The sequence below is a fragment of the Sminthopsis crassicaudata genome, chromosome 6 (assembly GCF_048593235.1).
Source record: "Sminthopsis crassicaudata isolate SCR6 chromosome 6, ASM4859323v1, whole genome shotgun sequence".
NCBI classification, from domain to species: Eukaryota; Metazoa; Chordata; class Mammalia; order Dasyuromorphia; family Dasyuridae; genus Sminthopsis; species Sminthopsis crassicaudata.
In genome coordinates, this window is record NC_133622.1 from 178,793,572 (window position 1) to 178,805,925 (window position 12,354).

The 12,354-nt window shown below is 38.1% G+C and overlaps 1 protein-coding gene across 14 annotated transcripts in view; it reads right to left on the reverse strand.

The window, feature by feature from the left end:
- Positions 1-12,354, reverse strand: part of WRN (WRN RecQ like helicase) — an 89,747-nt gene that overhangs the window by 75,638 nt on the left and 1,755 nt on the right. For all 14 annotated transcript variants that reach the window (XM_074272950.1, XM_074272955.1, XM_074272954.1 and 11 more), the window contains exon 2: positions 1,699-1,812. The gene's annotated coding sequence lies outside the window, so the exon portion shown is untranslated. The remainder of the gene's footprint in view (positions 1-1,698; positions 1,813-12,354) is intronic.

The window sequence follows — 12,354 nt, forward strand, 5'->3', positions numbered from 1 at the left end:
AAATTCTCCTAAGCCCTGTGTAATTATCATGATCCCACCTGCCCCCAAATAGGACAGGAAAAAAAAAGAACGTCCCTCCCATCCTTGATAAACTGAGAACTTCTGACATAGAATGCATTGGTCTATGCCGCCAGGCTCCATTGATAAGATTAGTAAGTTCTGCTAAAAAACTACAGGATTTTTTTCCTTTATTTTATTTTTTTATTATAAAGGATGGCTCAGGGCAGGGGTAGAAGGAAGATAATGTTGAGAAAGGAAAATGATAAATAATGAAAAAAATGACAAGAATGAAAAACTAAACAAAGCTTTTTAATCTGAGGCCTTTGAAAGTAAGGGATGTTTTACTATCTTCGAACTCCCCAGTTCTGGCATGGTGCCCCCCAACAATGAATATGTGATCAATCTGGGCCACTTTAAGTGACTCATGGTCATTTTCACTATGAGGATTGCTTGCAGGGGCGGCTAGATGGCGCAGTGGATAGAGCACCAGCCTTGAATTCAGGAGGACTCAAGTTCAAATCAGACACTTAACACTTCCAAGCTGTGTGACCCTGGGCAAGTCACTTAACCCCAGCCTGGTGGGGGTGGGGAGGAGGATTGCTTGCTTGCAAGGATAATTGTGTATAGTATCAAGAGGAGAAGAGAGAGAATTTTTTATAAAATATTACTTGCCAGTTGTTATTTCTCAGTCATCACACAAACCTAAAATTACAAGTGAACAATGGCTAATGATAGATGCTTTCACAGATGATAAAATTTAAATTTCTCATGGGCCTGGTTTACACAGGAGCATCAAATAATCTAGGTTATCAACAACAAAGCTGAAACCAATTACAGATCGACAAACAAGGAAGAAGCTGTCCATGCTGAATACAGCCCATTTACAAGTGAAAATACTAAGAGGAAAAAAAAAATCTCTTGACAACCTCATATAAAAATAATTATTCTAATGACAAATGTTGGAGGGGATGTAAGAAAACTGGGCCACATGCATTGTTGATGGAGCTGTGAAGTGATCCAAACATTCTGGAGAGGAATTTGGAACTATGCCCAAAGGGCTATCAAACTGAGCATACATACCCTTCAACCCAGCAGTGCCATTATTGGGTCTATATGTCAAGGAAATCATAAAGGAAGGAAAATGACCCACATATGCAAAAAATGTTAGCAGCAACTTTTTTTGTGATCGCAAAGAATTGGAAAATGAGTAGATGCCCATCAATTGGGAAATGGCTAAATAGGTTGTGGGATTTGAAGATAACAGAATATTACTGTTCTATAAAAAATGATGAACAAGCTGATTATAGAAAGGCCTGGGAAGATTTACATGAACTGGTACTGAAACAAGCAGAACCAGGAATACATTGTACACAGTAACAGCAAGAATGTGGAATCAACTATGAAAGACTTGATTCTTCTCAGTGATTCAAGTGATCCAAGTCAATCCCAATAAACTCTGGATAGAAATCACCATCTGAATCCAGAAAGAGAACTAAGGAGATTGAATGTAAATCAACACATGCCATGTTCACTTCTTTTTTTTTAAATTTTTTTTCTCTCGTGATTTTTCCTTTGTGTTTTGATTTTTCTCTCCCAACATGATTCATAAATAAATGTATATTTTAAAAGTTAATATACATGTATAACCAGAAAAAAAACTAATAAAAAATAAAAATCGTTCATCATGAGTTAACAAACCTTTCTTTTATCTGTATCACATCCTTTATGCTGTGTAGACATCCACTCAGGAAGTTTTCGTGCTTGGAGAGTCTTTGTCATTGTATTTTCATTCATCCTGAGAAACCTCCAGTTCTTAAAATGAGAAAAAAAAAAACAAAAATTCAGACAGGATGGAGAAGGACCATGAGAGAAACTCACAGGTGGAAGAAGTGAGCAAACCTAGCCTTCAAGGAACAGGCATCAGGCTGGGAAAGGTGATGAAGGGTGAAGATGTGGTTACACAGACAAGAAAGAACATTCCTTATGCTTCAGCCTCCTGAGGCTGAATGAATATCAAGAGGGATAAGTTGCACCACAGAAGACTTGGGTTCAATAGAAGAGGAACAACCCCTAACAAGTAGTGCTGACTGTAAAATGGACCATCTCAGAGGGCTTCCAGCGAAGGCTCAATATGTATTCTGATGGGACCTAAGAGATCCTTTCCTGCTTTAAGAGCCAAGATACAACAATTCATAGAGTAAACTCACAACGTAAGCCTGAGAGGAGAGATGTTAAAAAATGGAAACAGATACAGCTGAAGAGGGGACCCCACTACTCTGAAGATCCTTGGAGAAAATCTTCAACCCTGCCTCAATAAGGGATACTGCCCCAAGTCTTTTTTTTCTTAAATGAATTTAAGTTTTAACAGCTTGTGGGGGGGAATAATAAGGAAACTCCAAAACTCTTAAAACCTCCTTGGAGTCTGTTTCTGGGAAGGGACCCCACCCCAAGCACGGTTTCATCCTTATCTAAAAACCCACTTAATTCTATTCAAATTCTAACCCTGATTGAAACTCAAGCCGGGAGCCAACCTGGGACTCCACCTATGACCCCCTTCAGATTATCCAAAGCCCCTATTATAAAAAGAGCCAAACTGGAGTCCACTCTTTACAGAGGTCCCAAATATGGCATCCTTATGCTGGCCATGTCAAGGATTTCTGTCCATTGGAACCAACCCTGGCTCTGTTGTCCTTCTCTCTTTACCTAACACCTTTTAACCTTACTTCCAAAACCCCATAATAAGCTTCTTTTATCAATCTAGGTCTTCGGGCATGTAAATTCCTTTAGAGGGGACTCTTGTGCCACTACTAGACCTCATTTAACTCTGTATCCTTGCGCCAAATCCAAAGGGGTTGCAGGGGAGCGCCATTTGACTTCCTGTACCTGCCACTAGACCTCAATTAACCCTATTTTCATTTAGGTGCCCCTTATCTAGTTCTCATCACAGTTCATCTCATCTAGTTCTCATGCATTAGTTCTCTAAATGCCTGCAAATGCCTGCATCCTGTTCCACACATATGAATTGGGGTCTGAAAAGTAGCAGTAACACAAAAACATTAAATCTCAAGAATATAACATTAAAAATATCAATATAAACTAAATGATCTCTAAAGTCACTTTCAATACTAAAAGTCCATAACTTTGTGAGAATTCTTTCTTCAAAGAATACATTCAACTCATCAACAATGTTTGGGTGTGTAAAGAAATTCTCTGATGGAGGAAGACACATAACTTTAATGTTCTCTAGGAATTAAATATTGCAAGTAATTCATTACTTGGCTCCATTAACATGTTCTCAGAAAAGTTCAAAAAAACTATATGTGATCATTCCTTTACAAACCCATTAAGAGACCAGACAGCAGACACTGCATTGCATTCACTTACAATATCACAGGGGAAAAAAAAAAAAACCCACAAAACAAAACAAAACGAAAAAAATAAAGTTCATTGGAATTCTGTTTCTGCTTTCCAAAAGTAAATTTGAGTGCTCTGAGAAGGGGGTGGGGAAGGAACCTTTCCTTTTCCTTTCCCTTCCCTCTCATCCCAATGTGTGGTACAGAAATGGTGAGAGGTCACCATTTAATAAAAAAATCTGGAGAGAGCTCTAGAGAAAATCAAAGTTTATTTTACATTCTTCGAGAAGGGCGTCCCACCCTTCAAGCAGACAATCAAAGAGAGGAAGCTCCTCCTGTGGGCAGGACAGCACCTTTAATCCCTAACGCAAAACGCCCCCTCCCACCACTGACCTTCATCCTCATTGGCTGAGAGTCTTACATTCTAAACGCGAGATCTACCCACGAAATTGAACTTGACCAATAAGTACATAGTTGCCCATATTTGGCTGAAATAGGGAGATGATATCATGGGAGGGGAACGAAATTATGCCCTTGACTCAAACTTCAGAGTCCTTTAGGCCTACTCAAACTCTGAAGTAGATGAAGCCTTACTCGATTTTCACAACTGTCTTGAAAGATCTCATCTCATTTCATTCACCAATTAAGAATGTAAGAAAAACAAAAGCCCTATTACAAATATGTTTAGTCCATTGGCCACATTAACAAAAAAGGAAAGTCTCCATCTGCTGAATCTATCATATGAGTAGCATGAGATGAAATGGAAGACAAAGAAGGCTCTCCTTGGCATGAATTGCTGCCCTGCAAATGTGTGTACACACACACACACTCACTCTCTCTCTCTCTCTCTCTGTCTCTCTCTCTCTCTCTGTCTCTGTCTCTCTCTGTCTCTGTCTCTCTCTCTCTCTCTCTCTCTGTCTCTCTCTGTCTGTCTCTGTCTCTGTCTCTCTCTCTCTCTCTGTCTCTGTCTCTCTCTCTCTGTCTCTCTCTGTCTCTCTCTCTCTCTCTCTCTCTCTCTCTCTCTCTCTCTCTCTCTCTCTCTCTCTCTCTCTCTCTCTCTCTCTCTCTCTCTCTCTTCCTCCCTCCCTCTCTCTTCCACTTATCTCACTTGAATTACTATTATAGGTTCCTCACTGTATCCCTGCCTCAATTAAGTCCACCACTAAGTAAATGCCAGTATTCTCTATTTCCTTGACTAAAATCACAAGCATTTTATTGAATATTTACTATGATTGAAGAAGGGACCCTGGAACTCTGAAAATCTCCTTCAACTCTGCCTCAATAAGGGATACTGCCCCAAGTCTTTTTTCTTTAAATGAATTTAAGTTTTGACTGCTTGAGGGGGGTATGAAGAGGGAACCCCCAAACTGAAAATCCTTTAAGGAGAAAATCTCCATCCCAAGCACAAACAGTTTCATCTTTGTTATCTGAGTGGGGTCAGCTCAGTCCCGAAAGGCATTGAATTCAATTCAAATTCTAACCCTAGTGAAACCCAGAGAGGAGCCAACCTGGGACTCCACCCATGAGCCCCCTTCAGCTTATTGCCAAAACCCCCTATTATAAAAGAACCAACTAAAACCCTCTCTTTGCAAATGTTTCAAACATGGCAGCCCTATGCTTGGCACGCCAAAGGTCTCTACCCACTGAATATTGTTTCTAGTGCCCTCTTCTCTTTACCTAACACCTTTTACTAACTAGACATGGCATCATCCTAGTCTTTCAGGAGTTTACATTCTAATGCAGAAAAGGGGGGGGGGGGCAGGGAATGAAGGTCTAGCCATGGCAGAGAAAGTCTGAAATCAGGAGGGCAGCAACTTGGCAAAAGAACTCCACCCTCCCTTTTCTTCCTCATTAGATAGTATCACCCTTCCCATTCTTCAATCTAGTCAAAATAACCTTTGCTGTCTCTCAATACTTTCTCTCCTACTTCATGTCTTTGCACTTGCTAAATCCCCTGCCTAAATAGGCCTCCTGGAATTTTTGACCAAAGAAGAACTAGAGTTCGTTATTGATAACGAAATAGAAAATTTTGATTATATCAAACTGAAAAGGTTTTGTACAAGCAAAACTAATGCAAACAAGATTAGAAGGGAAGCAATAAACTGGGAAAACATTTTTACAATTAAAGATTCTGATAAAGACCTAATTTCTAAAATACATAGAGAATTGACTCTTAATTTATAAGAAATCAAGCCATTCTCCAATTGATAAATGGTCAAAGGATATGAAGAGACAATTTTTGGATGAAGAAATGGAACTTATTTCTAGCCATATGAAAAGATGCTCCAAATCATTATTAATCAGAGAAATGCAAATTAAGATAACTGAGATACCACTACACACCTACCAGATTGGCTAGAATGAGAGGGAAAGATAATGCGGAATGTTGGAGGGGATGTGGGAAAACTGGGACACTGATACCTTGTTGGTGGAGTTATGAATACATCCAAGCTTTCTGGAGAGCAATTTGGAACTGCTTAAAAGTTATCGAACTGTACATACTTTTTGATCCAGCAGTTATTATTACTGTGCTTATATCCCAAAGAGATATTAAAGAAGGGAAAGGTACCCAAATGTGCAAAAATGTTTGTGGCAACTCTCTTTGTAGTGGCTAGAAACTGGAAACTGAATAGATGCCCATCAATTGGAGAATGGCTGAATAAGTTGTAGTATATGAATATTATGGAATATTATTGTTCTGTAAGAAATGACCAGCAGGTTGACTTCAGAAAGGCCTGGAGAGACTTACATGAACTGATAATGAGTGAAATGAGCAGGATCAGGAGGTCATTATATACTTTAACAATAATACTACATGATGATCAATTCTGATGGACGTGGCTCTCTTCAACAATGAGATGAAACAAATCAGTTCCATTTGCTCAATAATGAAGAGAAGCAGCTACACCCAGCAAAAGAACTCTAAGAAATGAGTGTGAACCACAACATAGCATTTCTACTCCCTCTATTTTGTCCACTTGCATTTTTTATTTCCTTCTCAGGTTATTTTTACCCTAATTCTAAGTCTGATTTTTCTTGTGCAGCAAAATAATTGTATGGATATGTATACATATATTGTATTTAACTTATACTTTAAGATGTTTAACATCTATCTGCCATCTAGGGAAGGGGATGGGGGGAAGGAGGGGAAAAGTTGGAACAGAAGGTTTTGCAATTGTCAATGCTGAAAAACTACCCATGCATATGTAAAGAAAAAGCTATAATTTAAAAAAAAGAAAAAAGGCTTTCCCCATCCCTTCCAGCTTTTGAAACTCTTGCTTCCTCAGCTGCACTCAACTCAAGCATCCCCCTGGATAGCTTTTCCAAAGTGTCCCCACCCCAGATTCCAGGAGCAGCTTCCCTCCCACAGCTGACTTCTATTTATTCTGCATGTTTAGAGGTATACATATCTCTCCACCTAAAACGTTAGCTTTTTGAAGGCATCAAGTTTCACTTTTTGCCTCTGAATCCCCAATACTTACTAAGTGTTATGAATTCTGAACATGAAACAAAGGACTCTTATAAGGTGTTAAGTCAGTGGAATTGATAAAAACAATGATAGTTCAGTACATGTATTTAGTACTTAATATTGTTCTACAAGATTCATATATATGATAAGAGAGCATATAAGTTGGGACAAACTCAGCCAGAATGAGAACTAGAGAAGACACAGAAGTGGTGGTCATCCTCCTACCTCCCCCACAGAAACCAAGACACATTCAGGAGGACCTCAAGAAAGCTGGCCTGGGCCCCAGGTAAGGAGACAATAAAGGATTTGCACTTTAACACTTGGCTACACCTGTGGTGATTACTCTGTTGAAATGAAGGTTGCTCCCAGAGACTCCAAGAAAACCCAAAAGAGAACATTACAACTAAGGGCCTGAACATTAGCAGGCACTTGATTAATGCTTGCTGATGGGTTGACTGTTTAGATTCTTATATCTCTATATGCTTCTAGTCTGCCTGGAATTCAAGTAGTTCAAGAAGTTCAGAATATTTAAGCCCCGAAGAATCCTCTATTTCACCAGTATAGACAAAGTCACTATGTTTTAAATTAGCCAGGCCAGAGTAAAATCACATACATATAACAGTGGGTTGGTTTTTTTTGTTTGTTTGTTTGTTTGTTTTTTAATGTAATTACTACAATGCATTCAGAAGTTATTCCAGGGAGCTCTGAGACTCAATGAATTCTAATCAGCTAGCCTCCACCTGAAACCTTCCAGTGGAAAAAACCCACCTCTAATACAAGACAGCCCCTTCCACATCTGGACAGCTCCAATTTTTAGGAAGCTCTGCCTTACATCAAGCAGAACTGTGCCTTTTTTTTGCAGTCTAGCCAATATCCCAGGTCTGGCCAATGGACTTGAAGGCAAGTCAAATTCTCTCTTCCCACAGATTTAGCCCTTTAAAATAAAGACAATTTCTATCCACCCTTACAGTTAGTCCATAGCCTCCTATCCATAGAGTTAACTATTGGGCAGACAGAACTGAACACAATACTACTCCAGGGGTGGTCTGACCAGGCCTAGCCTCTCCCCAGAGCCAAGGACCTCATAAATCCAGATGCTCTTATTGTAGCAAGAGAACTAATGAGGATTCTTGGCTGCTCTACCATACTAGTGGGTCCATTAGGATCCCACATCTTTTAAAGTCCTGTCTATCTAGGCTTTCCTCCTGTGCTAATTGCAAAGTTGATTTCTGAACCCAAACGATTTTCAGTAGTGTCTCATTCTCAATGACTCTGTATACTATAATGTCCATAGGGTTTTCATGGCAAAGACACTACAGTGGTTCACCCGTCTCTTCTCTCCAGTGAATTAAGGCAAAAAGAGCTAATGACTTGCCCAGGATCACCCTGCTAGTGTCTCAGGCCACATTTGAACTCAGGTCTTCCTGACACTGTCTTGGCATCATTCCAAATTGTTCTCCAGAGTGGAGAGAGAGAAAATAGAAAAAAGCAGGAAGGGAATAAGATGGAGAGAACAGTTAGCAATTGTTAACTATGGGAAAAAAAATTTGAAGCAAATTTCTCTAATAAAGGCTTCATTTCTCAAATATATAGGGAACTGAATCAAATGTATAAAATTAAGATAATTAATCAAAAGATATAAACAGTTTTCAGATGAAATAATCAAAGTTACCTAAAGCCATGTGGGAAAAAAAAATCTAAACACTCTAAATCACTATTAATTGGAGAAATATCAAAACAATTTTGAGGTACTATTTCCTACCTATTAGATTGATTAATAGGACGGAAAAAGAAAATGGTAAATGTTGGAGGGGATATGGGAAAAATGATACATTAATGCACTGCTGATAGAGTTGTGAACTGATTCAACCATTCCATAAGAGCAATTTGGAATTATGATTATAAAATCATGCATAACCTTTTACATAGCAATATCACTACTAGGTCTGCATCCAAAAAGAGATTAAAAAAACAAAAAGGACTTATATGTACAAAAAATATTTGTAGCAGTTCTTTTCTAGGGGCAAAGAATTGGAAATTGAGGGTATGCCCATCAATTGGGGAATGGCTGAACAAGCTATAGTATGAGGCTGTAATGGAATGCTGTCATACTACAAAAAATGAACAGGATGCTCTCAGAAAACCTTTAATTACATAACTGATACAAAGTGAAATGTACTGTGTGTAAAGTAACAGCAATGCAGCTATTCTCAGCAATATAATGACCCAATACAACTCTGAAGGACTTAAATCACAAAAAATGCCATTTATCTCCCAAGAAAGAACTGATAGTGACTAAATACAGATTGAAGCATAGGTTTGTTTTTTTTTTTACTTTATTTTTCTTGAGTTTCTTGGAGGGCAGTCAATGTTTTCTTTCCCAACATTACTAATATAAGTGCTTTTCACAACTACACATGTATAACCTATATTGAATTGCTTGCCTTATAAACAAGGGAGTAAAGAAGGGGAAGGGAGAGAATTTGGAATTCAAAGTTTTAAAAACAAATGTTACAAATTATTTTTAAATATAATTGGGGAAAAATAAAGAGCTAAATTTTTTAAAAGCACACTTATTTGTACCAGAAAATGAATAATTTTAATATAATAAAATGTCCATCTGTAAAACCAAAAGCTATCATTATTTATATAAAATCAAAAGCTACACTTTTTATAACTGGAAAGTGCTAGAAATTTGATAAACATGTAAAAGCTATCCCCTCTCCAAATTTTTACAGTTCTAGAAACTAGAAATTGCTATCTAGTGATAGCAATACCAAGGAACAGAAATAGAAGAAATACTGGCAAAGAAAATCAAATATCTATCTAGTGGTGACATGATGATTCTCTTAATATGACTTCCATGACTGTGGATTCAGACCTTCTCCGATTTGAGAATCACTCCATTTTGTGCACTTTATTTTATCAGTCCACTCCCATTAACGCTTTCAATACAAGTAACACAAAATAGGTTGTGTCATAGTATCCTACTGTGCACTTGTTCTGATAAACATTCTTGCTTCTCTTACCCTCCTATCCTAACCGTTAAATTAAGTAAAGAGTTGTTATTGCATCAGATCAGCCTTGAGGCCCAGGACCTTAACCAATCAACTTCTGCCTCATCCCCTATCCTGTTAACAAAGAGCTAACAAAAAAAAATCTATTAAATTTGTGTAGCAATAATAAAGTTCACTTAAATAGAAAAGGAAATTTCATTTAAATAACTATTAAATGCCTAAAATATTCAAATTATACACTCTAGACAATTACAAAACACTTTTTAAAGAAATTACAAATGACTATAATTATAAATATAACATTTATTGTCAGATGCAATGTATTGGTTTTAATATTTTTTTTTCTTCTTTCATTTTTATTACAAGGGAAGGTTCACTGGATGACAGGAAGCTATGTATGCTATATACATATATGCTATAAACATCACATTTTTTTTCTGTCAGAATCATGGTAGAAGCAACATCTACTAAGGTCCCTGCCAAGAAGGGGACATTAATTGGTCCCCAAGACTCAGAAGACTAAAACTTGAAGCATTTAAAAACCTTCTGGCTCCATCTGTATGATAAACCTGCAGGGAGTACAGATACAGACATGACACACTTCTAGATAAGTGTTAATTAATCAAAGAAATGAAGAGGGAGGGGAACAACATGCAGCAGAATTAGTGTCACACCACTGATGAAGATCCCTTCTAGGATGAGGCAGCTAGGTAATGCAGTAGATATGCCTCAAGATTTAGGGTGAGGAAGACCGAAGTCCAATCTAGTCCAATCTAGTCCAACACCTATTACCTCTATGACCCTGGGCAAGGAAGGCATAATATGTCCGATTCGGATTCTTCCTCCACAACATAGCCATAACTATACTTACTTTCCAGTGTTTTTATGAATAGAACGAGATGTTAAAATGCTATATAAATTAGCTGTTATTATTAAACCTTTTGTTAATGTTCATGTGGTATGATAGAAGAATTATGTGCCATTCAAGCTAGGCTAATATTTCCTCAAAAGATACTCAAACTGTTCTCGACTCATTTGGCTCAGGAGACGGACACTTTGTTCCTTTCACATAGTTTTGAGGACCAAAGAACAAAATGTCAGGACAGTAAATGTTCCATTCTCAGATTTCTGACTGGCAGACCAAAAAGAAAGGCAGGAGAGTTGAATCAACACTGTATCCTTCTAAGTATCTTTTTCACACCCTGACTAAGGATAATTCCTTTTGGAAATTGGTCATGAGGCCTTAAATGCCAAAATGGGAATTCTCTGGATCCCTCGCAAATTCTCCTCCCAACAACTTAAAAAACCACCTTAGAACTGATTTAGGATCTGGGAGGCAGCTTACCAGCTCTAAAGGAAAGGTCTGTCTCACTGAAGTGATGGGGAAGCCAAGGTCCTAGAGCAGCAACTAAGTCCCAGCAGGACTTACAATACAAGGGCTCTGAACTCTGGGGCAATCAACAGCTAGGCCCCACCCTCCTGTAAACCCGCCACAGAGACAAGCCAGCAGTTTGCACAGCATAGCTAGGCCTTCCCAGCAGCCCAGCTCCCGAGCATAAGGCCACAAGCTAGTCAGATCTTAACAACTGAAAAAAGTATTGATTGTTCATGAGTAGGCCAAAACAACATAATAAAAATGACACTTCTACCTAAATTAACTTATAGTGCCATACCTATCAAACTGAGAAAATATTATTTTATAATGTCAGAACAGATAACAAAATTCATCCAAAAGAAAAGGTCAATAATATCAAGGGAATCAATGAAAAGAAAAGTGAAGTAAGGTGGTTGAGTGGTCCTGATCTCAAACTATATTAAAAAGTGGTAATTATCCAAACAATCTAGTACTGGTTAAGAAAAAGTGGTAGATCAACGGAACAGATTAGATACAAAATACACATTGTAGTAAATGGCCATAGTAATCCTGTAATAAAGCCAAAGATTCAAACTGCTACGTGATCTAGGCTTCCCATTTTGTTATAACAAGCCTAAAGAACCAATCCTGCCTAAATCAGCCTACAACATAGTCCACTCCGTGAGTGATTCAACTGCAGTCCTGAATCTCTCTCTCCATGTCCAAATTCACATCTCCAGCCACCAGAACTCATCTAATTCTCTATTTAGAGAATTCCTCTCTGTTCCCACCTTTCCAGTACTTTTATCTTATTACACCTTTCCCACCCATACATCAAACAAGACACAGTCTCTTGATTTCTGAGAAAAGAAATTTTGGTTGCTCATACTTTGCAAGGTATCCCGGGTTTGCAGGTGAATTTTTTCTTCCCTATTTATTCTATTTTGTCTCATGTAATTTTCACTTAAGATTTCTTGAAATAAAGCTCCTTTTTTTATGCCTTTAAACCCAAAAGTCTCAGGTTGTCACCAACTGATCAATACTAGTCTCAGCCCAGACCTCACCAGCTCATTGTTTGGGATTTGATGGTTCAGTAAGTGTAAATAGCAATAGTTTCCATTCTAGACTGAAAACAAGGTCTTGCTCTCCTAAATCCATTTT